The following is a 25928-nucleotide window of genomic DNA, read 5'->3' as shown; positions in this document are numbered from 1 at the left end:
AGCTTCCTGATTGATAAAGATGTCTTCGGGTCCCTGTCTAATATTTAAACCAAGGAAAAAGTTAATAGGACCCATTGAGCTCATTTCAAATTTAGTCTCCATCAGCTTTCTGAATTCAGCTGTTAGGCTGGGATTCATTGAGCCAAAGATGATGTCATCGACATAAATTTGAACTATCATAAGGTGGTTACCTTCCTTTTTGCGAAAGAAGGTTGGGTCAACCGAACCTTGTTTGAATTTGGACATCTTTAAGAATTTAGTTAGCGTTTCATACCAGGCTCTCAGAGCTTGTTTGAGTCCATACACAGCTTTATCTAGAATGTAGCAATGATTTGGATACTTTTCGTTCACGAACCCAGGAGGTTGCTCCACGTACACAGTTTCTTCTAGTTCTCCATTAAGAAATGCACACTTGACGTCCATTTGGAAAACTTCGAAGTTTTTGTGGGCAGCATAAGCAAGAAATATTCGTACAGATTCCAGCCTGGCTACAGGAGCGAAAGTCTCTTCATAATCAATCCCTTCCTCCTGACAATATCCTTTTACCACCAGACGAGCTTTGTTCCTTATCACGTTCCCTTCCTTGTCCATTTTATTCCTAAAGACCCATTTGAGACCAACAACCGAGGCATCTGGAGGAGTTGGAATGAGGCACCAGACTTTGTTTCTTTCAAATTCATTCAGTTCGTCTTGCATCGCTTGAACCCAATCGGAGTGATCGAGAGCAGTGTTAACTGTCTTCAGTTCAACTTTTGATACGAAAGAGTTAAACATACAAAACTCAACTTTGGAAAATAATGATGTCTGTTTTGCCTTCAGTTGTGATCGGGTCAGAACCTTTTCAGAGACATCACCAACCACTTGAGAGATAGGATGATCTCTGGTCCATTTGGTGAGACGAGGATAGTTTGGATCAAAGGTTGGGTCTAGTTCAACATTGATCATTTCTTCTGGCTCGGAATGGCTTTCGTAGTCGAGTGACATATCACCATGCTCCCCCTCGATTGATGAGCTATGAGAAACTTGAGGTTCAGAGGTTTCTTGTGGTGCTGGGCTTTCAGGCGTTGATGCACCTTCGGTTGGTGAAGCACTTTCGGTTGGAGTTGGACTTTCGGTAGCAGTTGTAAAGCTTGGCTCCCCCTCAACATGTGAGCTTGGCTCCCCCTCAACTGAAGCATCATTGGATGGAGGTTCACCAGAATTCGATCCTCCTTCGTTCATTCTCCTGGCAGCTTCTTCGACAATTTGTTTCATATGGTCTACCTTGTTGTCTGCTGCACCTGCTTCTGAGAGAGTAGCTTTCTCTGGTTCGTCAAATAGCTCCATAAATTTCTCGTATAGATTATCGATCGAGACTGTGACTTGGCCAGTTTGAGGAAAGATTTCCCCAGCTGTGTCTTCTTTGGCCTGTAGCTTTTTGACATAGCTATCATCGAAAGTCACATAATAGGTCTCTTCGATTTTCCTCGAACGCTTGTTTAGGACTCTGTATGCTTTGTAAGTGAGAGAGTAGCCCAGAAAGATTCCCTCGTCGGCTTTGACATCGAACTTGTTGCGGTGTTCTTTAGAGTTAAAGATGAAACACCGTGAGCCGAACACGTGGAAAAATTTCACATTAGGCTTCCTGTTGTTGAGAATCTCATATGGTGTGAGCGTGAATCGCTTGTTGAGATATGACTTGTTCTGTGTAAAACAAGCAGTAGAAATAGCATCAGCCCAAAAATAAAGAGGTAAGGAAGCGAAACTTAGCATTGTTCGGGCAGCTTCACACAAAGATCGATTTCTTCTTTCGACAATTCCGTTCTGTTGAGGTGTGTAGGGAGCTGAGAAGTTGTGACTTATTCCCTTTTCTGCCAGAAATTCTTCAAATTCCCTGTTCTTGAATTCCAGACCATTGTCGCTCCTGATGTTGCGAACGACCTTCTTGAGTTGTACCTCAATCTGCTTGATGAACACTTTCAGCTTATGAGTCGCTTCAGATTTGAGCTTTAGAAAGAACACCCATGTAAATCGCGAAAAGTCATCAACAACAACAAGAATATACTTGCTACCACCGATGCTTTCGATAGATGATGGACCACACAAATCAATATGAAGTAATTCGAGTGGTTCAACAACTTTCGTGTTAATTATAGATGGATGAATTTGACGACTCTGCTTCCCCATTTCACATGCAGCACACAAATGATCTCTGTCGAACTTGAGCAATGGAAGACCTCGAACATGGCCTCCAGTGACAAGTTTGTTTATGTCTTTAAAATTGAGATGAGAGAGTCTTCGGTGCCACAACCAGCTTTCGTCAGATTGTGCTTTTGATAACAGGCATATAGCTGGGTTTCCTTTGATGGGTTTGAGGTTTAGAGGAAACATTTCACCCTTACGCTCTGATTTGAGAATTACTTTCTTCGTCTTCTTCTCAATAATTTTAGAGCCTTCATCGTCGAATGAGATTTTAAGACCTGTACCTCCAACAAGCTGAGATACACTGATGAGGCTGTGTTGCAATCCCTCCACATATGCCACCTTCCTTATAGTAAAATCACCATTGGTAATCATTCTGTATCCCTTTATGGTGCCGAAAGAGTTGTTTCCAAACTTGACGTTGCCACCATTTGAAAGAGACCTGTATTCCCTGAGCTCTTCTTTCCTTCCTGTCATGTGACGCGAGCAGCCACTATCGATGTACCATTCTTCGTCAAACTGATCGTCACTAATAACCTGCAAAAATTAAGCAGATTTAGGAACCCAAAGTTTCTTGGGTCCTCGTGAGCCTTTCACAGGAACGGGAATAGTGAGTGAGATGTCAACTAGATATGTTCGTTTTATTAGTGTTGTTTCATCTTTCTTTTTGATGGTAAAAACTTTGATTTTATTAGGATTAGGTGCGTTCGGTTTAGATTCTGGTTTGGATGCAGAAACCTTCTGTTTGCCCTTTTGTTCAGCTGACGAATGAGATTTTTGAGAACGAGCTGAGTGAACTTTTGAGTGAGATCGAGATGAATTTGAAGAAGTAGAAGAATTAGATTAGTGAGAAGGGGATGAATTCTTGGCTGGAGACTCTAGGTGACCCTTTTGCTTTTGATTATTGGTGGGACTGACCTTAGAGTTTTGATCTCTTTTGATTTGAGAACCGAACCTTTGCTTTTGGTTGGAGTCGTTCTCTGAACCGAGCCTTTGGTTGGAGTCGTTCTCTGAACCGAACCTTTGCTTTCGGTTGGAGTCATCTTCAGAACTGAACCTTTGCTTTCGGTTGGTATTCTTTTCCGAACCGAACCTTGGCTTTTGGTTGTTGTGGCTCTCATGCTTTTTAACAGGATTATTCTCAAACTTCAGATTCTTGTCATGATGAGAGAAATATGCATTCTGGGATTGCCAGAATTGTTTCCTTTCAGAGATATTCTGCCTGTATCTCTGGTTCCTTTCACGTTTCTGATTCCTCATCTGCTTCGGTTGATGATGGATATTGGCTTTCATGTTCGGTTTCTCTTTCGCTGGTTCACTTTGAACTGTGGAAGTTTCACTTTGAACTGAGGAACTAGTGAGAATATCTTCTTTTTCCGAACTTCCATTTTCTAGAGGAATGTCTTTCGTACCACTGGTACTTGGTACATCAAAATTATCTGGCTTGTTCAAGGGTTCTAGTATGTATCTACCTTTACTTATCCATGAGGTCCTTTCTGATAAGCTTACCGTTTCATGTGCATGATCAATTGGAGCTGACCAGAAGAACTCATCGCAGCCATCAGCATTGTCTTCGTTTACAATTGCTGTGAGTTCAGCAGTCTAATGTTCGGTTACTCCTGTGACCTTGTAAACTTGATTTGGAGTGGTCCTAACCTTTTGATATACAACGGCTTTTTCTGCTAAGATCGGGGACTTTTGTTGGGACACTCGAGCGAACTCCACTGAATTTTCTGAAATGAGATTCTTGTGGTTTTTAGGTTCGCTTTTCACAAATTCTGAGCAGTCAACCGTGTCCTCTACAAAATTTTCACTCATATTGTCATCCCCATTAAGCTCAGATGCATTTTCAACATCAATTTTGTTTTCTGAGCTCAAGTTGGCGTTTAAAGAGTCAAATTTTTGTATGGTTTCGGTTCTCATTTTAAGTCTATCATTTTCATCTAAAAGGTTTTTGAGCATATCTTTATGGTCCTTGGATTTAATGAAAGATTCAATTTTGTCCAGTCCATACATATAGGTCGGATTGACGTCATCAGATGATATTACACTCTCACAATTATAGGCTTCAGCATCAATTTCATCCTCCTTAAACTCAATGAAGGGCAGAATCATGCGATGGATCTTTTGTCCTATCTCACAATCCAAGTGAAGCTGAGTAATATTAGTATAAATACGTTTTGCAATCAAACAAAAAACATTTCGTTGTTTTAACAACTTTAAATTGTCTCTCTGTAAATAAATGTTTTCGTCTTTTATTTTAACTAATTCAGACTCCTTCAACTCGATCCACATGCGCCGCTCCTCACTCTTCGAAGACGCCCTGCTTAATTGATCAGTCAGGTTAGAATTGGTGACTCGAGTTTGAGTTAAACTACTATCTAGATGAGAGATTCGAGAGTTAACACTTTTTAGTTCTTTTTCATATGAGCTTTGTGGTACTTTAAATGAAACAAAAACCGATTGTACCTTCTTGATCAGTTCATCGAGCTCGTTGAACTGCACGCTGAGCGGTTTGGCCGTAAAGCACATATCCTGCTGCTCCTTCGGTTCATTGCTTCCACCATCAGTGTTGTATCCCCTCATCTGAGATACTTCAAACACCATCAAGCACCTGCCTCCACTTCTCTTCTCTTTAGCCACACAGGCCTTTCCATGCGAAGGCATCCTCACTTCATCGTCTTCGGAGTCGGTTGACCAGACTTCCACGCCACCGAACTCGTCATCAGCAACCGAACCCTGCACAATTAGAGCATTCATGGAAGGGTTAGCGGTAGATTTCTTCTTCCTTATCTCATCAAGCTTTTTCTGCAGCAAAGCTTCCTCATCCTTTTCAGCCATCTTTTTGAGGACACAATCCTTAGCATAGTGATTTTTCCCACCACAGTAGTAACAGCTTACTCCAGAATCACCATCTGCCTTCGGTTCCTTCTTGGGCTCTTCAACCTTCGGTTCATTGTTAACCTTTTCTGAACTATAACTCCCCTGCTAGTTTCGATTTTTGTTGTTGGGGAATCTCTTCTTAATGAACCTCTTGGGGTTAGACACCATCATAGCATAATCCTCTGACGTGAGGTCATACTCCTCTAGGTTGAGGTCTACGTCCTCCATCATAGCTTTACTTTTTGACAAGAGGGCCAGCGAACCTAGGCTTGAAACAACAGTCTTTTCCTGCAGCACAATCTTCTCCTGGGACTTGAGAATACCCACCAGTTTCGCCAAAGAATATGATTTAAACTGCTCATGGGCTTTAACTGTAGACACCACTGCTCTCCACTCTGACCTTAGACCATTTAGAAACGTAACCTTCTGCTCGATAAGCTTCCTTTCAATGTCATGTTTGATCATCTTGCTGAGAAGATGATTGAAGCGATCGAACGTTTGGGTCACAGTTTCTTCGGCTCCTTGCCTAAATTCTCCAAAGTCAGATAAGAGCAAGGTTTGGATAGAGTGTTCAAGATCCTCGTCTGTAGAGTACAGTTCACGAAGTCTATCCCAAATTTCCTTTGCCGTCGTGCATGAGCTTACCAACCTGAAGGTGTCGGACTGAAGGGCGAATCTGATCGATCGTAACGCCTTGATATTGCACTGGAATTTATCCTTTTCATCTTTCACAATATCTTTGACATCCTTCAGTAGATCATTATACTCCTTTTGAGTTTTAATAATCCTCGATGTTGCAGAATGAGAGAAAGGTCCATTAATGATTGCTTCCCATATGAGGTATCCATTATCCTCAGATCCTATAACGTAGTCTTCGAAGTGATGCGCCCAGACTTCATAATCATGGGTATATAGGATGGGAATCTTCGTGGTTGAACCGATGCTGTTGGAAATATTGATGGGATTCGATTGCGACTCGTCCATTATGATCGAATAACCTGTTCAAAGATCAGACTTGTAATAAATCAGATTAGGGCAAAACAATAAATATCAAGATACGTCAATAATGAGATGACGGCTCAATAAATATCAGTTATTGCGGAAAAACCCTAATTGAAACCTTTTCACAGAAAAGAAGTGTATCGATTACACAGCCTCCTGCTCTGATACCAATTGATGAGATTAAAACCTAATCTGGAAGATCGATTAGATCTTAAACAGGTAAATAAATATTTAAACAGCAAGAATGAACGCAAAATAAAGAACAACTCAATGATGAATCAAACGTGTCGAATGATTATAAAATAAACCCTCAGAAGAGCTCGATCAAGAACATCAACTGTAGAGGGTTGGAGGTTTACAAGAACGATAAAGAAATCTGCACCCCTATCGTAATGATCGTTACTTCTCTTAAATCGATAACCTAATATGCATGCAAGCATATCTTTATATAGTAAACCTAATAAACTCACGGTTGTACAGGCCCAAAACCGGAGTACAAAACAAATGGACTAACAGCCGAGCCCAATGACGCAATCTTCAAACGAGTCTTCAACTCAACATCTAGGCTTGCATGGAAAAGTCCATGGATACTCCATGGAGCTTTAACCCATGGATCTCATGGAAATGAAGAGACATGGGTATTAGGGTTTACATGGATGTAACCCTAATCCACCACACTATATAAAGGAGGCTTTGGTTCTTGAAATCACACTAGTTGACACTTGTTGAGGTGAGGGCCGATTTCAAGATAGTAGTGACTATTCTCTCAAAGTTCCAAGTTTGTGGTGATTTGTGATTTCCATTTGAGGCATTCACACTATTGGTGCTAGGCTCTAAAACTCCAAGCAATCAACTACTACTACAAGGTAAGTATTTCTACTAGCTTTATTTGATTCATGTTCCCCATGCCATGCTAGTTAGGATATGAACCTTGGAAAAATAATTATTTGCATGTATCTTAGACAAACATAGATCCAAGGTTTATTAGGGTTGCATGTACACTTAGGAAGTGTTAGAATGCTCAAAACCCAACAGTGGTATCAGAGCCTAGGCTTGCTTGTTTGATACTTGATGCAATATAGTTGAAAAAGTCGAAAAACTTGTTGTCTGCCAGATGCACTCGCCGAGTCCATGGGGGGACACGTCGAGTTCATGTGTATCTTCAACCTACTCGGCGAGTAGGTTTATGCACTCGACGAGTAAGAGCGACAGAGTACAGATTTTCGACTTCAGTTGTTGGAAATGGACTAGAAACATTACCCTAAAGTTTTTGGGTACTTGAAAACTTGTTTTAGAACGTGTAATGTCTTTGTTAATCCATTTACAACAATTGTTATAAAAAATACAAAGTTTTATGTGTAATTCTTGATTCATGAAAGTGTTCATATTCATGTTCTTGATCTTATGATGTTTAGATGATCATAGGAATTATTTGTAACCTATGTGGTAGTTTAATTCTTGATCATAATGTGTTTTAATGGAGTCCATAACTTGTCCTCAAGTTATGGAAAACCAAGAGTCACACTTGAATTAAAACCATTAAAAGAACACAAGAGTTAGAAAAATGAAGAGTCTTCATTTTTATTACTCTATTTAACTCATAAGTTACAATAAATGAAAAGTTTTGAAAGTTTACAAAACTTTCCCTCAAGTTTTCGAACAAGTAAAGTCATATTAAACTTTAGTTCCAACCGTTAGAATTTTAAAAAGTTAAAATTCAACCCTTATACTTATAATATTATAAGTTAATAATATATATATATATATATATATATATATATATATATATATATATATATATATATATATATATATATATATATGTATAAGATCAAAGTCGTCTTACCGCTAGTACGCCTCATTCACGAAGCTAGTCTATAAGGTGGGTATAAGGTTGTTGCCTATAAAATGGCAACTTAATGGGTGTCCACTCTCACCCACCGCTTGCTTGACTAGTGGAGGGTCGTTAGCCGAACGGGTAAGACAAGGACTTATAAATTCTCATTAAAAGTATGATGAATATTATAAAGTAACTAAATGTTTTATTAAATTCCCAATCTTAGTTACTTTAGGAAAAAATGTGAATAAGGTGCTAATCCATGAAATTACACTTTACACTTTGTCTAAGTCGTTAGTGGAGAATTTGTGGTTAACCGGCACAATAACTTGGACTTAACAAGGTAGGTAAATGGTGACTTAATATTTATCATATTATCGATGGAGCGTGTGTGGTTAACCGGCACATCGATTGAGGGGTAATTTATTAAAGGTAACAAGTAATTTGCATAGTTACTTCACACCTCGTTTTGTGATCCTCGGCATCCCAGTCACAAAACTTGGAGGGCACACTCGAGATTGAAACATGCCTTTGAAAAGTTCATTGAATCTCAGAAGATTCTAGGAGTTTCTAAGAACCAAATTAAATATTTTAATATTTTGACTTTGGTGGAAATTGGTGAATCGTCATTCACCGACCTTTGAAATATGTTATTACTTAGATTACGGCATACCTCTTCTAAGTATAATATATTGTGATTAGGTTCTAGCCTTAATACTACATTTGGGTCTTTTATGAAGGACTATTCCTATTTCTAAACTAAACGTTTCTTCTTCTCAGATGTCTGCAAACACTGCTGCTTCTGGCTCTAATCCTAATGGCTCCTTTTCTCTTATGAACTTGTGTGGGAAAGTCACTTTTGATGGATCCAACTTTAATGAATGGATCAGAAACATCAGAATGATTACTCGCTACGAGGACAAGGAATATGTCCTCGATAAGGAGCTTAAGGAGATTGATGAGACAGTTGTAACTCCTCAAGAGATCACTGAGTTTAGGGCACATGAACGGGATGCCACGAAAAGTGGCATGCATCATGATGGCCACCATGACCGCTGATCTCCAAAAATCCTATGAAAATTTCTACCCCTATGAGATGCACCAAGACTTGATGGAAAGATACCATCAAAGTGCTCGTCAAGAAAGGTATGAAATCATCTCCTCCATGATAACAACTCGCATGAAGGATGGTGAACCCATCATGGGCCACATGCAGAAAATGCAAAGATTTGTGGACCGTTTGCTAAAGCTAAATGTGAACTTCCCTGAGGAGCTTGCAATAGATATAATTTTGCACACCTTACCTTCATGTTATGATCAATTCTGCATGACATACCACATGAACAAGGAAGAGGTCACACTCAGCAAACTTCAAGGACTCTTAAAGACTGCGGAAAGTGGTCTTAAGGGTAAGACGGTTGTTACTACTCCTACTCCTATCAACTCCGCCCCTGTCTTGGCAATCGGGAAAGGACGAGGGAAGAAGAGAAAGAGTTCTTCGAAGGGTACCAAGGTTAGGACCCTTGATGGATCTTCTTCAAGTGGAACCAAGAAAGGTTTCATCACTCCTTCTTCTGACCCAAAAGAGGCTGAATGCTTCTATTGCCATGAAAAGGCACATTGGAAGCGGAACTGCCCAAAGTACCAGCAAGATGTGAAGGATGGGAAAGTTAAACCCAACCATGCAGGTATTTACACTATCATTTCTAATAACTCACCCCATTCTAAGTCTTGGGTCCTTGATACCGGTTGTGGTATTCATATTTGTTGTGACTTGCAGGGACTAAGAAGAAGTGAGAATGTGGAGCAAGGAAGGATAAACTTAATCATGGGGAATAGGAAAGTTACACCTATCACCAAGATTGGAGTTTATACTTTGTCGCTAAGTAGTGGGTTAAATTTAGATTTGAATAAATGTTGTTATTCACCAGAAATGGCAAGAAATATTATTTCCTTTCATGCACTGTATAAACAAGGGTTTACCTTTTCATTTAATAATGAAGTTGGTTCTATTGATGCTTTCTTTAATAATGTTCTTTATTTTAAAGCATTACCTTGTGATGGTGTGTATGAAACAGTATCTGTGGTTGATTACCTAGGAAATAATGTATTGTGTATTGATTCTATTAATAATAATAACTTGGATAAAGCATCGTTATGGAATTGTCGTCTTGGACATATAAGCAAGAAACGCATAGGCCAACTCCAAAAGGATGGAGTCTTGGAGTCGTTTGACCTTAAGTCAGATTATATTTGCGAATCATGCTTACTTGGAAAAATGACAAAGTCACCCTTCACAGGTTCTTGTGAGAGGGGTGAAAGTTTGTTGGACCTTGTACACACGGATGTGTGTGGACCATTCAAACATGCCACAAGGGATGCTAATCGTTATTATTTAACTTTTACTGATGATTACAGTAGGTATGGATACGTCTACTTAATCAAGCATAAGTCAGAGACTTTCGAAAGGTTTAAGGAATTTAAACAGGAAGTCGAGAATCAATTGGGCAGGAACATTAAGATGCTTAGATCCGATCGAGGTGGTGAGTATCTTAGTTTAGAGTTCCTCGACTATCTTAGGGAATGTGGGATTGTCTCACAATTGACACCACCGAGGACACCACAGTTGAATGGTGTGGCTGAGAGGCATAATCGAACCTTGTTGGACATGGTTCGTTCCATGATGAGTCGAGCTTCACTACCAATATCATTTTGGGGTTTTATGCCTTAGAGACTGTCGCCCATATGCTTAATCTAGTCCCTACAAAGAAAGTTGCCAAAACTCCTCACAAGATGTGGACTGGTAAAGTACCTAAACTAGACCACATCAAGATTTGGGGTTCCGAGGCTTTTGTGAGACGCGAGACTCATGACAAGCTAGAACCCCGAAGCGAGAGGTGTATTTTCATCGGCTACCCACAAAGATCCTTTGGTTACCTCTTCTACAGACCTAGTGATAATGTGGTCTTTGTAGCAAGAAGAGGAGTCTTTCGAGAGAGAGAGTTTATAAGCCAAGGAGACAGTGGGAGGAAAATTGATCTTGAAGAAATTCAAGAGTCAAGTGGTGAAGGAACTTCAAACACTAGCCCTCAACTTGAGGAGGAAACTCCTGTTGAGCCAATTGACGAATATGTACCTCTGAGGCGTTCCACGAGAGTTAGGAGTGCACCTTAGCATTACTATGGTTTCCATATTACTGCAGAAGGTGAGACACTTATTAATGATGGGACACTAGTAGGTCTGGATGACCTAACAGCTACGAGGAGAGCATGGCAGGCCCTGATTCTGCTAAATGGAAAGAGGCTATGGATAGCGAGATACAATCCATGTATTACAATCAAGTTTGGAACTTGGTTGAGAATGTACCAGGTCGTAAGACTGTAAGGTGCAAATGGATCTTCAAGAAGAAGACCGACATGGATGGTAATGTACACACTTATAAGGCTCGACTGGTTGTAAAGGGCTTCTCTCAAATTCCTGGAGTGGATTATGATGAGACCTTTTCTCCAGTAGCCAAGATTAAGTCTATTAGGGTTATGTTAGCCATAACTGCATTTCATGACTATGAAATTTGGCAATTGGATGTCAAAAACTCTTTCCTTAATGTAAAGTTGACTGAAGATGTTTACATGAGTCAGCCAAAAGGTTTTGTCAGCAACGAGTACCCTAATAGAGTGTGTAAGCTTGAGAAATCCATTTATGGATTAAAGCAAGCACCTCGCAGATGGAATCTTTGATTTGATGAAAAGGTCAAGGAATTTGGCTTTTTAGGAGTGAAGATGAATCTTGTGTTTATTTCAAGGCTAGTGGGAGTATAGTTAGCTTTTTGGTATTGTATGTGGATGACATACTACTCATAAGAAACGACATCCCAACCCTGCAGGAAGTAAAGTCCTGGCTTGGTAAGTGTTTCGCTATGAAGGACCTTGGTGAAGCTGCCTATATCCTAGGGATAAGGATTTTGAGAAACAGGAGTAAAAGACTAATTGGACTTAGTCAAAGCACCTTTGTGGATAAGGTGTTGAAAAGATTCAACATGCATAACTCCAAGAAAGGTGAGTTACCCATTCAGAGTAACGCCAGATTGAGTAAGACACAAAGCCCTAGTACTGAGGCTGAGATAGCAGAAATGAGTTGGCTACCTTACGCTTTAGTTATAGGATCGATCATGTATGCTATGACATGTACTCGACCTGATGTAGCCTTTTCTTTGAGCATGGTTAGCAGGTATCAAGGGAACCCTGGCAAGGAACACTTGACTGCGGTAAAGAATATCCTCAAGTACCTGCGAAGAACTAAGGATTGGGTCCTTACCTTCGGTGGGAGTGATGACTTGAGAGTTTTAGGGTATAGTGATGCTAGCTTCCAGACTGATAGGGATAATTTCCGCTCTCAGTCGGGCTGGGTCTTTACCTTAAACGGAGGAGCAATCACTTGGAAGAGTTCCAAGCAGGAGACAGTGGCTGATTCCACTTGTGAATCAGAGTATATAGCAGCAAGCGAGGCAGCAAAGGAGGCTATATGGCTGAAGAACTTCATCGGAGACCTTGGAGTTGTACCAGCTATAAAAGAGCCAATGGAGATTTTCTGTGACAACAATAGTGCGGTTGCCTTAGCCAAGGAACCAAGAGCTCATGGGAGATCCAGACACATTGACAGAAAATATCACTTCATCAGACATCGAATAGAAGAAGGAATCCTCGTGGCAAAGAGGGTATCATCGAATGAGAACCCATCAGATTCCCTTACGAAGGGACTGAGTAGGGTTAAGCATCTCCAGCATGCTCGGAGCATAGGGCTGAAGGATGATATAATTTTTAGTAGTTAGATAAACTATGAAATTTGTAAAGTGTAATTGACATTAGATGATGAATAAAAGGTGTTTTATTTATGAGTAAAGTGTTGTTATCTCTTGTCAATCATTTACTATATTTCTTTTGCATGTTTTGACTTCCAGAATAATTATGTTTGGTATATCATATTATTCAAACCTCCACAGTCGGTCATATGCCGGAAGTAGGTATGAATCAAGACTGTCATGATTGGTTGCAGAGGTCTAAGGTGTTGGACATGGCTACAACAATCATGAGTGCTCATAAGTTCTGAGCATTGGACTCAACCCACGCTCACTAGAATCACTTCATGGAATTTTATCTCGAGTGATCGTGAGACGGTAATATCATATAAGTCTTCAAACCTAGAGATATGATTTGTTACTTATGAGTTGATTATGCATTGATTGTACGAAAACGCATTGGTAACTCGATGTTATAAAATGTGCCTTTGTGTATAATTCAATGAGTGGTAGAACAAACATATGAGTCAAAGTTTATCTGTTCCTTCTAGGATTAGAAGCTGATATTTGGGCCCCTCGATGATTGTGTTTTGACCTATGTACCGGGCCCGGTCAGAACTAAATTGATGTGTTCAGTTAAGTTCTACGTCAAAAAAATCGGAAATCGGGAAACAAATGTTGGACAATAAGTAAGACCATGTTCCATGTATTTTTCCGGTTGATATCTTGAGCAGAGGATTATATGATCACTTATTTAAAATGGCGCGTTCTAGTTCAACAGAGTTTAAAGAGCTACGATTGCTGGTCGGTTCCTGAAGTCATACTTGCAACTATAGTTATTAGACTTATCCAAGTGGGAGACTGTTGGATATAGTGTCTAAGTTCATAACTATATTTGGTATGTACTTGACCCGACCCGGCATGGTCCATAAGGGTTGCACTTCACCCGAACAATTTATGGATAATATTTGAGAATAGTACAAGTTATGATTTATTAATATATTATAAGTTCTAATATATTAATATAAGATCATATTATTTTATTAGTATTGATCTATAATTAATCTAGGATTAATTTAGAGATCAAAGATATTACTAATTAAATATGGGCTTCTATATTTATATAGTGTGGGCTAATGCTTATTTGGAATGGGCTAGGCTTGCATGGAAAAGTCCATGGATACTCCATGGAGCTTTAACCCATGGATCTCATGGAAATGAAGAGACATGGGTATTAGGGTTTACATGGATGTAACCCTAATCCACCACACTATATAAAGGAGGCTTTGGTTCTTGAAATCACACTAGTTGACACTTGTTGAGGTAAGGGCCGATTTCAAGATAGTAGTGACTATTCTCTCAAAGTTCCAAGTTTGTGGTGATTTGTGATTTCCATTTGAGGCATTCACACTATTGGTGCTAGGCTCTAAAACTCCAAGCAATCAACTACTACTACAAGGTAAGTATTTCTACTAGCTTTATTTGATTCATGTTCCCCATGTCATGCTAGTTAGGATATGAACCTTGGAAAAATAATTATTTACATGTATATTAGACAAACATAGATCCAATGTTTATTAGGGTTGCATGTACACTTAGGAAGTGTTAGAATGCTCAAAACCCAACAACACTTTCCAGCCGAACCTTCTTCCTTTGCCACAAAAGCCTTTCCATGAGTGGGCCTTCTAACCTCTTCATCTTCAGAGTCGGTTGACCAAACTTCTACGCCACCGAACTCATCTTCCCCAGCATTCTCCTGTACAATCAGGGCATTCATAGAGCTGTTAGTCGCCTTTTTGTTCTTAATTTCCTCTAACTTGCGTATATAATATGCGTCATCATCTTCACCCTCTCTCTTCTCAGCCATTTTTCTCAACATGCAATGTTTGGCAAAATGGTTTTTTCCATGACAGTAGTTACAGTCGTATCCAGAATCTCCTGCAAGCTTGCTCTCCTTTTTCTCTTCATCCTTTTGAGAGGAGACTTTCGGTTCATCCTTTATCTTCTCAGAACTATAACTTCCCTGCCAGTTTCGGTTCTTGCTGACAGGAAATTTTCTCCTTGCAAATTTCTTTGGATTTGTGACCATCATTGCATACTCCTCTCCAGACATATCTGACTCTTCTTCTTCTTCTGCAATACTATTTCCTTTAGAGACAAGAGCCAACGATCCCACACTAGAAACCACTTTCGCTTCCTTGGTTACTACATTTTCATGGGACTTAAGTATCCCTACAAGTTTAGCTAGAGAATAAGACTTAAACTGTTCATGTGCCTTCACAGTGGAAACTACGACCATCCATTCCGGTCTCAGTCCGTTCATGAACGTCACTTTCTGTTCGATCAATTTTCTCTCTATTCCATGCTTGATCATCTTACTTAGGAGATGATTAAACCGATCAAAAGTCTGAATAAGCTTCTCTTTAGGTTTCTGTTCGAAGACTCCAAATTCTGACAGTAGTAGGGTTTGAATGGGGTGTTCCAAATCTTCATCAGTTGAGTAAAGTTCCTTCAGCCTATCCCAGATTTCTTTAGCCGTTGTGTATGAACCCACCAACCGAAAGGTGTCAGATTGCAGGGCGAATCTTATCATTCGCATGGCCTTCATGTTACACAAGAGCTTATCTTTCTCATCATGTGGTATCTTCTCTACATCTGTCACCAGCTTGTTGTAATCCTTTTGGGACTTAACAGTCGTGTTTGTTCCTGGATGTACAAATGGTCCAAGAGTGATAGCTTCCCAGATGAGATAGCCATTATCTTCAGATCCAACCACGTAGTCTTCAAAGTGATGAGCCCATACTTCGTAATCTTGAGTATAGAGTATGGGTACCCTTGTTGTAGATCCAATGCTGTTTGAGATGTTCATGGGGTTTGTATGCGAATCATCGTGAGACATGGTGAGCTGTTAAAATCAAACCTGTAATCTTGAGATTAGGGTTTTATCAGAAACTGAGTTATCGTCAATATAAAGAAGACGACTTCTATTTATACGATAACATCGGAAACCCTAAAGTAATCTGAATACAGAAGGAATGTGTATTGATCACACAATCTCCTGCTCTGATACCAATTGTTAAAACTAAGTTCTTTCAGGATCGAATGATTCTAAACAAGTTAATAAATAATAACGTAATAAAGAACACGAGAATTTTACTGAATATGTCGAATGATTATAACTTCAACACCTCAGATGAGCTCGACGAAGAACTTCAACTGTAGAGGAGTTTAGGGTTAGAATGATAAATGTAATGAACGACCGCATTTAATTATGCATACATGCATGCATATTTATATCAAAACCCTATTAGCTAATCTAGATAACTATTAAACTATTCTAGATAACCACGGATGGGCAGTCCTAATTCGGGTACAAAACTTATGGCCCAAGACGCAACACAAATGGATTCAACAAATCCACTAATTACCCAACAGCCCCTGCCTTCGAAATATCTATTCATAACATGTCCATATGTTACATTTTAACCCTCAATATCCAAAAATATAACACTTAACACCCCAAGGTATATATACCGCTAATTTAATACGACTTTAAGGCTAAAATAAAACATGAAAATACATTTTAGGGTCGTAGGGCTTATTATTTGTTTATTTTATTTTAAACGGAATGTCACATTGAATAAGATTATGATGACGTTATGACTAACAATGATTAGACGTGACATACTATTTTACTATGTTTTGATAATGTTTTTTTTTTATGTATGTAATTCTTTTAATTAATGAATTAGTTTCAATTTAGTATGGTGACGGGTGGTATATATATTTTTTATCAGTTTTGTGGTGTGAAGTAAAAGTAAGGAAAATGTAACGAGAAATCTCCAATATCGTCCAAATATTTTGGATCAGTTTACAATTTAATCTTAATATTTATTTTTTGAACATAAAATCTTCATTATCTAATTTTATATGATAATTTGTCATTTAATTTTGAAAAAATATAAAATGATCGATATTTTTATGTTCAAAAAATAAAAGTTAAGATTAAACCGTAAACTGATCTAAAATATTGAAACTTTATTGAGATTTTTCAAAAAATAATATGATAGGTATGCAGGTAAAACATATATCACATTGGTCTAATTTGAAAAAAAAAAGTGTACAACAAAAATATAAGACCTAACAATACTAAGCTTTGTCTTCACCAAAATGTTTGTGGGTACCTTGTCTACTCATTTCCTAAAAATATAAATAGCTTGTAAAAAAAGAGAGTGTCAACAACATTAGGGTAAATGTTTTGAAATTTTGAAAAAGAGAGAATACAAGTGGTTTTTAAAAAAGAGATTGGTTTTGGAAAAAAAAAATGGTTTTTGAAAAAGAGAGAATATAAATGGTTTTGAAAAAGTAGTGATATGGCCAAGACATCAGACGTGTCATCTTGCAAATATTAGGGAAATTGTTTTGAAAATTTGTTTAGATACTTAAGATCCAAACCCGAGAGGAAGTTATTTGTGAAGTGTGAGACCTAATTGTGATGTTGCATCGACTTTTTTTTAGTTATTTAAGATTAATACTTTTAAAACAGAAATTACTTGCCGCGTTAAGTAATCTTTCCTTAATCTATGGTTGGAGATTTAGCGTAAAGGCCATTCTTTCCCTTCTTGTTTACCAAAAATAAATATGGAAAGGATAGAGAATCAATTATGCTGTTAGGCAAAGCATAAAAATATGTTTTAAAAAGAGTGATCGAAGAAGAAAATTAGATAAAACTTTTGTTGTTGGGGATGGACAATGCTATGATTCTTGTGCCGTCTTGGAGTTGATAATCAAACAATGTACCATGGTCATTCGAGACATTGATGTTTCTATTTTTGATAAAGACACCGAGATAACTCATATTAGGAAGATTGCCGGCAGCCGGCCGATTAAAGTCTTTGTTCTTTTATATTATTTTAGTTTCCTCATTAAGATTATGTTTGGTTTTGTTCATGATGGAATTTAATAAAACTCACGTTTGACTTTGATTCTTAAATTGGCAAAGTTACAATTTTTTATACACTTTTTTTTTTTTTTTAAAACATTTCATCAAGTCATGAGGTATGGAAGGAATAAAAATGTGTTTTGCTTTTGAGGGATAGTAAAAGAGTGTTTGGGATTAATTTTTAAGTTCAAAAAATTCTTTTTAACTTTAGTTTTTTAAGAGGCAAAAAACTGTTTTTAAAAAATGTTTCCGTCGTATTTCTTGATTTTTCAGTGTAATTTCGTTTGTAAAAGTCGAAAAATCACACTTTTGAAAACCCATAATTTTCTTTTTTCCAAAATGTTTCTTTCAAAAAAAAACTTTTGTATTTCACAAATAACTTTTGACATTTTTTAACTTTTTAGAAAATTTAAAAGCCAAAAACTCATTTTAAAAGTAATATCAAACATCATCCGATAGAAATGACCAAATGGTATGGTTCTTTTAATAAATACAATCATTTTATTACTTCTTTACATAAAAAAATGGGGGTAAATTGGAGATAATCAGTGGAACAAGGTAGCCGTTTTAATAACCGGAACCGCATATGAACCGTCGGTTTCTAAAGTTGTGGAATAGTTCCAATTTTTATCTTTTTGGAACCACTACCCGCCGGATACTCGTCAGAACCGTTATATATATATATATATACACACACACACACACACACACACACAGAAGTTCTTTTGAGAACGAAAAGATTTGTTAGAACTTGAGAACTCATAATAATGTCATCATTTTTCAAAACAAAAAACATTAATCTTCTCCAAATGGTTCATCTAAGCTCACACACTTTATGTGAATTTATGTACAATCAACAGTTTATAGACTGCGGATTTGCACAATCAGCAGTCCATATGACTGTTAAATATGAATACATGCAAATATTCAAAATAAATTAAAAAAATTTGAAATCTTTTTTTTTTTGAGCTTTGATATGCTTAGATGCACCATTTGAAGAAGATTGTTGTTTTTGGTTTTGAAAAATGATGAGTTGATTATGAGTTCAAAAGTTCATACACTTTTTTTAGTTCACATAATAATTCAACCTTATATATATATATATATATATATATATATATATATATATATATATATATATATATATATATATATATATATATATATATATATATTGTAGCACCTAATTCCCGATACGTACTCCATGTAATTAACATTTTTAAATTAATGCATTTTTGTCTTGGACTCGGCGAGTTGATGGACCTACTCACCGAGTAGGAGCGGGATAAGACGTGGGGACTGAACTTTGGACTCGGTGAGTCGGTTCTCGGACTCGACGAATAGACCATGTTTGGGCAAAAACCATAATCCGGGTGTTTGCACCCTATTTAAACGCTCTAACTTGGCCTCCTTTGTCCCTAACACTTCCAGAGAGCTGAAGAGTGAAACCGTAACCCCTATTTTGTTCTTGAGAGTGATTTTGGCTTTGTGAAGAAGATTTGGAGCTTAGAAGAAGAAAAAAGGGGTTGTGGTGTGCAAGGAGGAGAGGTAGATCCAGAATCTACACTGCAAGAGGCTTCCATTCAGGTAGAAAAGCCCCTACCTTGATGACTAGTTCTTTAGATCCCTTTTTTGTCCCTAAAATGGTGGTTTTCAAGCCCTAAACACCATACTCCTTGTGTTTATGCTTAATGGTCCTAAAGAACTTCAGATCTAGACAATATGGACGTATTAGAAGTATAAAGTTGTTGTGGTTGGAGTGATTGAGGTCCCCATTGTGGTTGGAGTGATTGAGGTGAGTTACCTTCTAGTAGCAGTGGGTCTAAGGCCACAATGTCGGCCCACTAGTAGGGATTGTACGATTAGATGATTGTCTCTGTGATATTCATCTAGGGTTGCTACTACCTGTGTTATGTTTATGTGTTTGTATGATATGATGCTATGTGCTAGTGATAGTAGGGGAGATAGTCCCCAGTTTACCGATCGATAGGGCCAAAGGGGCAGCCATGCCCAGCCATGCTAAATAGATTATGTGATACGTGTTATGTGGTAGTGGTAGGGGGTGAAATAGTCCCTAGTATCCGGTCGAGAGGACCGAAGGGGTAGGTCGGGCACCCATATATGCCTGACAATATATGTATGTTATGTGGATTTTTGGTATGCGGTACAGTGGGGGAACTCACTAAGTTTCGTGATTACAGTTTTTAGTTGTTGTTTCAGGTACCTCTTCAGCCAAGGGGAAGGAGTTGGCGCGGTAGCGGCATATCACACACACTCTCTTGTTTTTCCGCACTATGAGACATCTTGGGATTTGTACTCTGATATTATTATGAATTACGTTTTGGTTTACAAACACGAGGCATGTTTTATTAAATGATATGGTCTAATGATATTTTTTTTACAAACGTTTTGCAAATCACCTAATTAAAAATGAAATTTTGGGCCCGTATTTTGGGACGTGACAAGTTAGTATCAGAGCCCGGGTTTGAGGGATTTGGACACACCTTCGGGGGTGTCTGAACTCAAATCGAGGGATTAAGGAATTTCGAAAAAGAAAAAGTTTTATAAAGGATTAAAGTAAAGAGTTTTAAGAAAGAACAAAGTGTGTGATGTGCGCGACCGGCCAAGCTCAAGTAAGTATTCCCCAAAGTACCCATACAAGTTTATGTTATGTTTAACAGTTTCAGTAGAACAACATGCTAGAATAGGACTAAGGATCTAGGAGTGATGCCTTATGTGCCTGCTTTATGTGCTTCAGCTTATGAGAATTACATGCTAGTAATGAGTAGATAGTAGTAGGACAGCCTATTTAGGTTATGCCTGGTAGTATGAGCGTAGCATTATATGCTAGTCCAGCTTCTCACAATAAGGACATATTTTCTTGAGTAGTTTTTCCTACGTCCGAATGTTGCTTTCTCTATGCTTAGTAGGACTCTGAGTGATGGGAGTTAGTCATTAGGTGAATACGTCACGTCACATATGATCAGGGTTGAATAATATCAGAGTGCTAGATTTAGCCCTATTGCGCAGCTCTTGTTTGAGTCTAACCGTTGTAGGGACAAGTATGTTACTCGAAGGATTATCTGAGCCTCATCACATGTGATGGTATTCAGGTAATGGCTAATTGGCATTACAAGGAAGCCTTCAGCAACTGAGGACTGGTTTGGGTGGAGTTAAATATTTTCCCTAGGGCAAGCCTAGAATGAGAATAGCAGTGATTAGTAGTAGTGAAAGGGATATGGTGGAGTCATGGCAGTTCTTGAAGAAGGTACGGATAGATGTGGAAGGTAGTATGGGCCCGTAATACTGAAAGCATAAGATCCGTACCTGAACTAAGGAAGGCCGAGACAAGACCAGGGAACTTAAGACAGATGTGATCCCTTTAGAGGTATTTGTATCGCTAATGGTTACCTGTGTGTTTTGCAGAATGGTGGTACTACGATCAAGGCCAACAGTTGGCAGTTCAGGAGAGGGATTGGGTTCGGGATCAGGTTCCGAGCTAGGGGATGAGAGGCTACGCGAGTTTATTGCATCAGAGATCACCAGGGGCATCCTTGAGTCGACCCCCATCATTTTCGGGTCGATCAAGGAAGGGATAGTTAAGCTGATGGAGGACCGCCTCAGGGCATTCAGGAGTGACATGGCATCTGGCCAGTCAGGATCTCGCATACTGTCCTTTAAGGAATTTAGGGGCAGTGGTGCGCCGGATTTTCACGGGGCGAAGGACCCCATAGCTGCCAGGCGATGGATTGCAGACTTTGAGTCTGCACAGTTGACTAGCTTCTGCTCCGAGGGGTCGAATGTGAGATTTGCAGCAGGATGTTTGAGAGAGTGAGCTAGAGATTGGTGGGAGTCCATCGGTGACTCGTTGGGAGCCTCGGCTGTTGAGGGTATGACCTGGTCGCACTTTGTGACCAGGTTCAGTGCAGAGTTTGCACCGGCTGTCGAGCTTCAGCAGCTGGCCAGGGAGGTTTTAGATATGAGGCAGACGATGGAGACTATGGTGGAGATCACCACCAAGTTTCAGGAGAGGGCGTTGTTGGAGCCCCAGTACGCGGGTGATGAGGATATGAGGAGGACCCGCTATCATGACATGTTACGAGCTGATATTCGAGAGCATGTTAGTTTTTCAGCTTGCCCTACCCTGGACTCTATGATTGCCAGGGTAAGGGAGAGGGAGATAGATCTGGAGCACATCCAGAAGAGGAAGGCGGAAGAGGGGCATGTTATGGGGGCTTTGGGGAAGAAGCCCAAGGGACCAGATGCAGGGCCGAAAGGCCAACATGGGCGGGGCCACTGCAGGAAATGCGGCAAGGCGCACGAGGGAGCGTGCAAGTTGGGATCGTCAGGCTGCTATAAGTGAGGCAAGTCAGGGCACTTCAACGGGGATTGTACCGCCCCTACACCTGTGATATAGACGTCATAGTTGTTATGTTTCCATTGCAACCAGAGGGGCCACAAGAAGGCCAATTTCCCCTAGTTGACAGCAGCATCGGTGCCAGTAAAGGCGCCAGCTCCAGCGACCCTGTGGATCACTGATAGCCAGCAGGGCAAGGCAGAGGCTCCAGTGGTGAGGAGATGGGCATTTCACCTGACTACTGAGGAGGCACGCGCCGCACCCGATGTGGTGACGGGTATGGTTCTTTTCCTCTATTTTATTTATATGATGTTATGATATTGATGTGTGCTCTGTGTATATGCATTAGGATCGTTCCGTGTGAACGGTATCCCAGTTCAGGCGTTGTTTGACTTGGGTGCCACCCGATCATTTGTTTCTCTTGCGCTTAGCAAGAAGTTTTCTGAGTCTTCAGGCATGTTGGATTACCCTCTAGAGGTAGAGATTGTCGATGATCGATCGGTGCGAGCATCAGCAGTGGTTAGGGATTGTGTTCTAAGGTTGTTGGAGCAGTGCTTTTTGGTGGATCTGGTTCCCATTCTGTTGCATGGGAACAAGGTGATCATAGGCATGGATTGGTTGAGCCCTAATGGGGCGGTGATAGATTGCGCACAGAAACTGGTGCGGATCAGGACCCCAAGTGGGGGAGAGTTGGTGATCCACAGCGAGAGGCCACAGCGTGGACCCACAGTATGTTCAGCAGCGAGAGCTAGGCACTACCTTCAGCAGGGTTGCGCGGGATATGTCGCGTATGTTATGGATACCCGGGAGGCGGGTAAGGCGACGGTGAGCGAGGTTCCAGTGGTACGAGACTACGCTGAGGTGTTCCAGGAGGAGCTTCTTGGAGTACCACCGGAGCGTCAGGTAGAGTTCAGGATCGACCTAGTCCCTGGTGCAACTCCGATAGCCAAGGCACCGTACTGGTTGTCTCCTCCCGAGATGCAGGAGTTGTCTACGCAGCTGCAGGAGCTGTTAGACAAGGGATTCATTAGACCAAGCAGTTCACCCTGGGGAGCCTCGATTCTGTATGTGAAGAAGAAGGACAGGTCATATCGGATGTGTATAGATTATCGAGAGCTGAACAAGGTAACGGTGAAGAACCATTACCCACTTCCGAGGATTGATGACGTCTTTGACCAGTTGCAGGGGGCATCTTGGTTCTCCAAGATCGATTTGCGTTCAGGTTACCACCAGATGATGGTCAAAGAGGAGGATGTGCAAAAGACCACGTTTCGGACACATTATGGCCATTATGAGTTCCTGGTGATGCCGTTTGGGCTCACCAATGCTCCTGCCGTGTTCATGGACCTCATGAACCGCGTATGCAGACCGATGCTGGATCGGTCTGTGATAGTTTTCATTGATGACATCTTGGTTTATTGCAAGACGCAGTAGGAGCACGTGAAGCATCTGAGAGAGGTTTTGGAAACCCCAAGGAGGGAGAGCTTGTACGCCAAGTTCTCCAAGTACGAGTTTTGGTTGCGCAAGGTGCAATTCCTGGGGCACCTTGTCAACCAGAACGGTATACTAGTTGACCCGGCCAAGATAGAGGCCATGATGAGATGGGAGGTTCCGAAGTCTCCATATGAGATTCGGAGTTTCCTAGGTTTAGTGGGCTACTATCATAGATTCATTCAGGACTTCTCCAAGATAGCCGTACCCCTGACACGATTGACTAAGAAAGCAATAGTCTTTCGATGGGGGCCTGAGCAGCAGGCAACATTCGAGGTTTTGAGACAAAGATTGTGCGATGCGCCAATCTTAGCCCTGCCAGAGGGCGTAGAGGATTTTGTGGTATATTGTGACGCGTCCATTTGGGGTTGGGCGCGGTACTGATGCAGAGAGGGCACGTCATTTCCTACGCTTCGAGGCAGCTGAAACCTCACGAGGCGAACTACCCAATGCATGATTTAGAGTTGGGGGCGGTGGTCTTTGAATTTAGGATTTCACGACATTACCTCTACTGGGTTCGGTGTACCATTTACACGGATCACAAGAATTTGAGGTACCTCATGGATCAGCCGAATTTGAACACGAGGCAGCGTCAGTGGCTTGATGTGGTGAAGGATTATGATTGTGAGATCCTTTACCACCCGGGGAAGGCCAATGTGGTGGCCAATGCACTTAGCTGCAAGGCGGTGCCGATCAGGGATATTTGCATGTGGATGTCAGTGGTGACTCTGATTTTGGAGCAGATTCGGGAGGCCCAACAGGAGGCCCTGAAGGAGGAACATCAGAAGAGTGAGCGCATAGTGGGTCAGGTTTCCTCCTTCGACTATGATAGCAGGGGATTATTGACATTACACCACAGGGTATGGGTTCCATATCTCGGAGGCATGCGCCAGATCTTGATGGAGGAGGCGCATAAATCCCGATTCTCCATTCATCCCGGGGCGACGAAGATGTATAGGGATCTTCGTCTAGACTATTGGTGGCCCTTCATGAAGCGGGATGTGGCTTGGTATGCTGAGTGTTGCTTGATCTGCAGGAAGGTCAAGGCCGAGCATCAGAGACTAAACGACAACATGCAGCCGTTGGATATCCCGTTGTGGAAATGGGAAGATATTACGATGGATTTTATCACGAAGCTTCCCAGGACCGCGCAAGGACTGGATTCTATATGGGTCATCGTGGATCGATTAACTAAGAGCGCCCATTTCATCCCGATTCAGGAGAGCATCTCTGCCGAGAAGTTGGCCGACATCTATATCAGGGAGATAGTGGTGCAACACGGGGTGCCAGTATCAGTGATTTTAGATAGAGATGTGCGTTTTACTTCCAGGTTTTGGAAGAAGTTTCATGATGAGCTGGGCACTCATCTGCATTTTAGCACTTCCTTTCACCCGCAGACGGATGGTCAGAGTGAGCGGACCATTCAGACCCTTGAGGATATGTTGCGGGCATGTGTGTTAGATTTTGTGGGTACTTGGGATACCAATCTTCCTTTAGCTGAGTTCTCATACAACAATAGCTACTACACGAGTATTGACCATCCTCCCTATGAGATGTTGTACGGTCGGAGATGCAGGACACCGATATGTTGGGGAGAGGTTGGCCAGAGAGTCGTGGGAAATACTGAAGTGGTGACCTAGACGACAGAGAAGATTCAGCAGGTCCGGAGTAGGCTTCAGACTGCTCAGAGTCAGCAGAAGAGTTACGTCGACAAGCGCCATTCAGACTTGGAATTCCAAGTTGGGGATATGGTTCTTCTGAAGGTGTCGCCATGGAAAGGCATCATCCGATTCAAAAAGCGGGGAAAGTTAGGCCCAAGGTACATCGGTCCATTCAAGGTTGTAGTCCGGGTGGGCAAGGTGGCGTATAGGTTGGATCTGCCAGAAGATCTCAACCAGATCCACAACAATTTCCACATCTCTCAGTTGTGGAAGAGTTGCGGAAGTGTCTGGTGGACGACTCGGCAGTGGTGCCTTTGGAGGATATTCAGATTGATGACAGCCTGGATTACATCGAGCGGCCTGTGGCAATCCTCGACAGGAAGTCGAAGGATCTGAGGAACAAAAGGGTGGAACTCGTGAAGGTGCAATGGCAGCACCGGAAGGAATCAAAGTGGACTTTGGAGCTGGTGGAAGAAATGATGGAGCACTACTTTGAGCTATTTCAGGATCGAGCAACAGACTTCGAGGACGAAGTCTAAGATAAGTGGGGGAGATTTGTAGCACCTGATTCTCGGTACGTACTCCTTGTAATTAACATTTTTAAATTAATGCATTTTTGTCTTAGACTCGGCGAGTTGATGGACCTACTTGCCGAGTAGGAGTGAGATAAGACGCGGGGACTGAACTTTGGACTCGGCAAGTTGGTTCTACGACTCGGCGAGTAGACCCTGTTTGGGCAAAAACCCTAATCCGGGTGTTTGCACCCCATTTAAACGCTC

Source organism: Lactuca saligna, chromosome 2 (assembly GCF_052625555.1).
Source record: "Lactuca saligna cultivar CGN05327 chromosome 2, ASM5262555v1, whole genome shotgun sequence".
Classification (NCBI taxonomy): domain Eukaryota; kingdom Viridiplantae; phylum Streptophyta; class Magnoliopsida; order Asterales; family Asteraceae; genus Lactuca; species Lactuca saligna.
Note: the sequence above shows the minus strand (reverse complement) of the source record.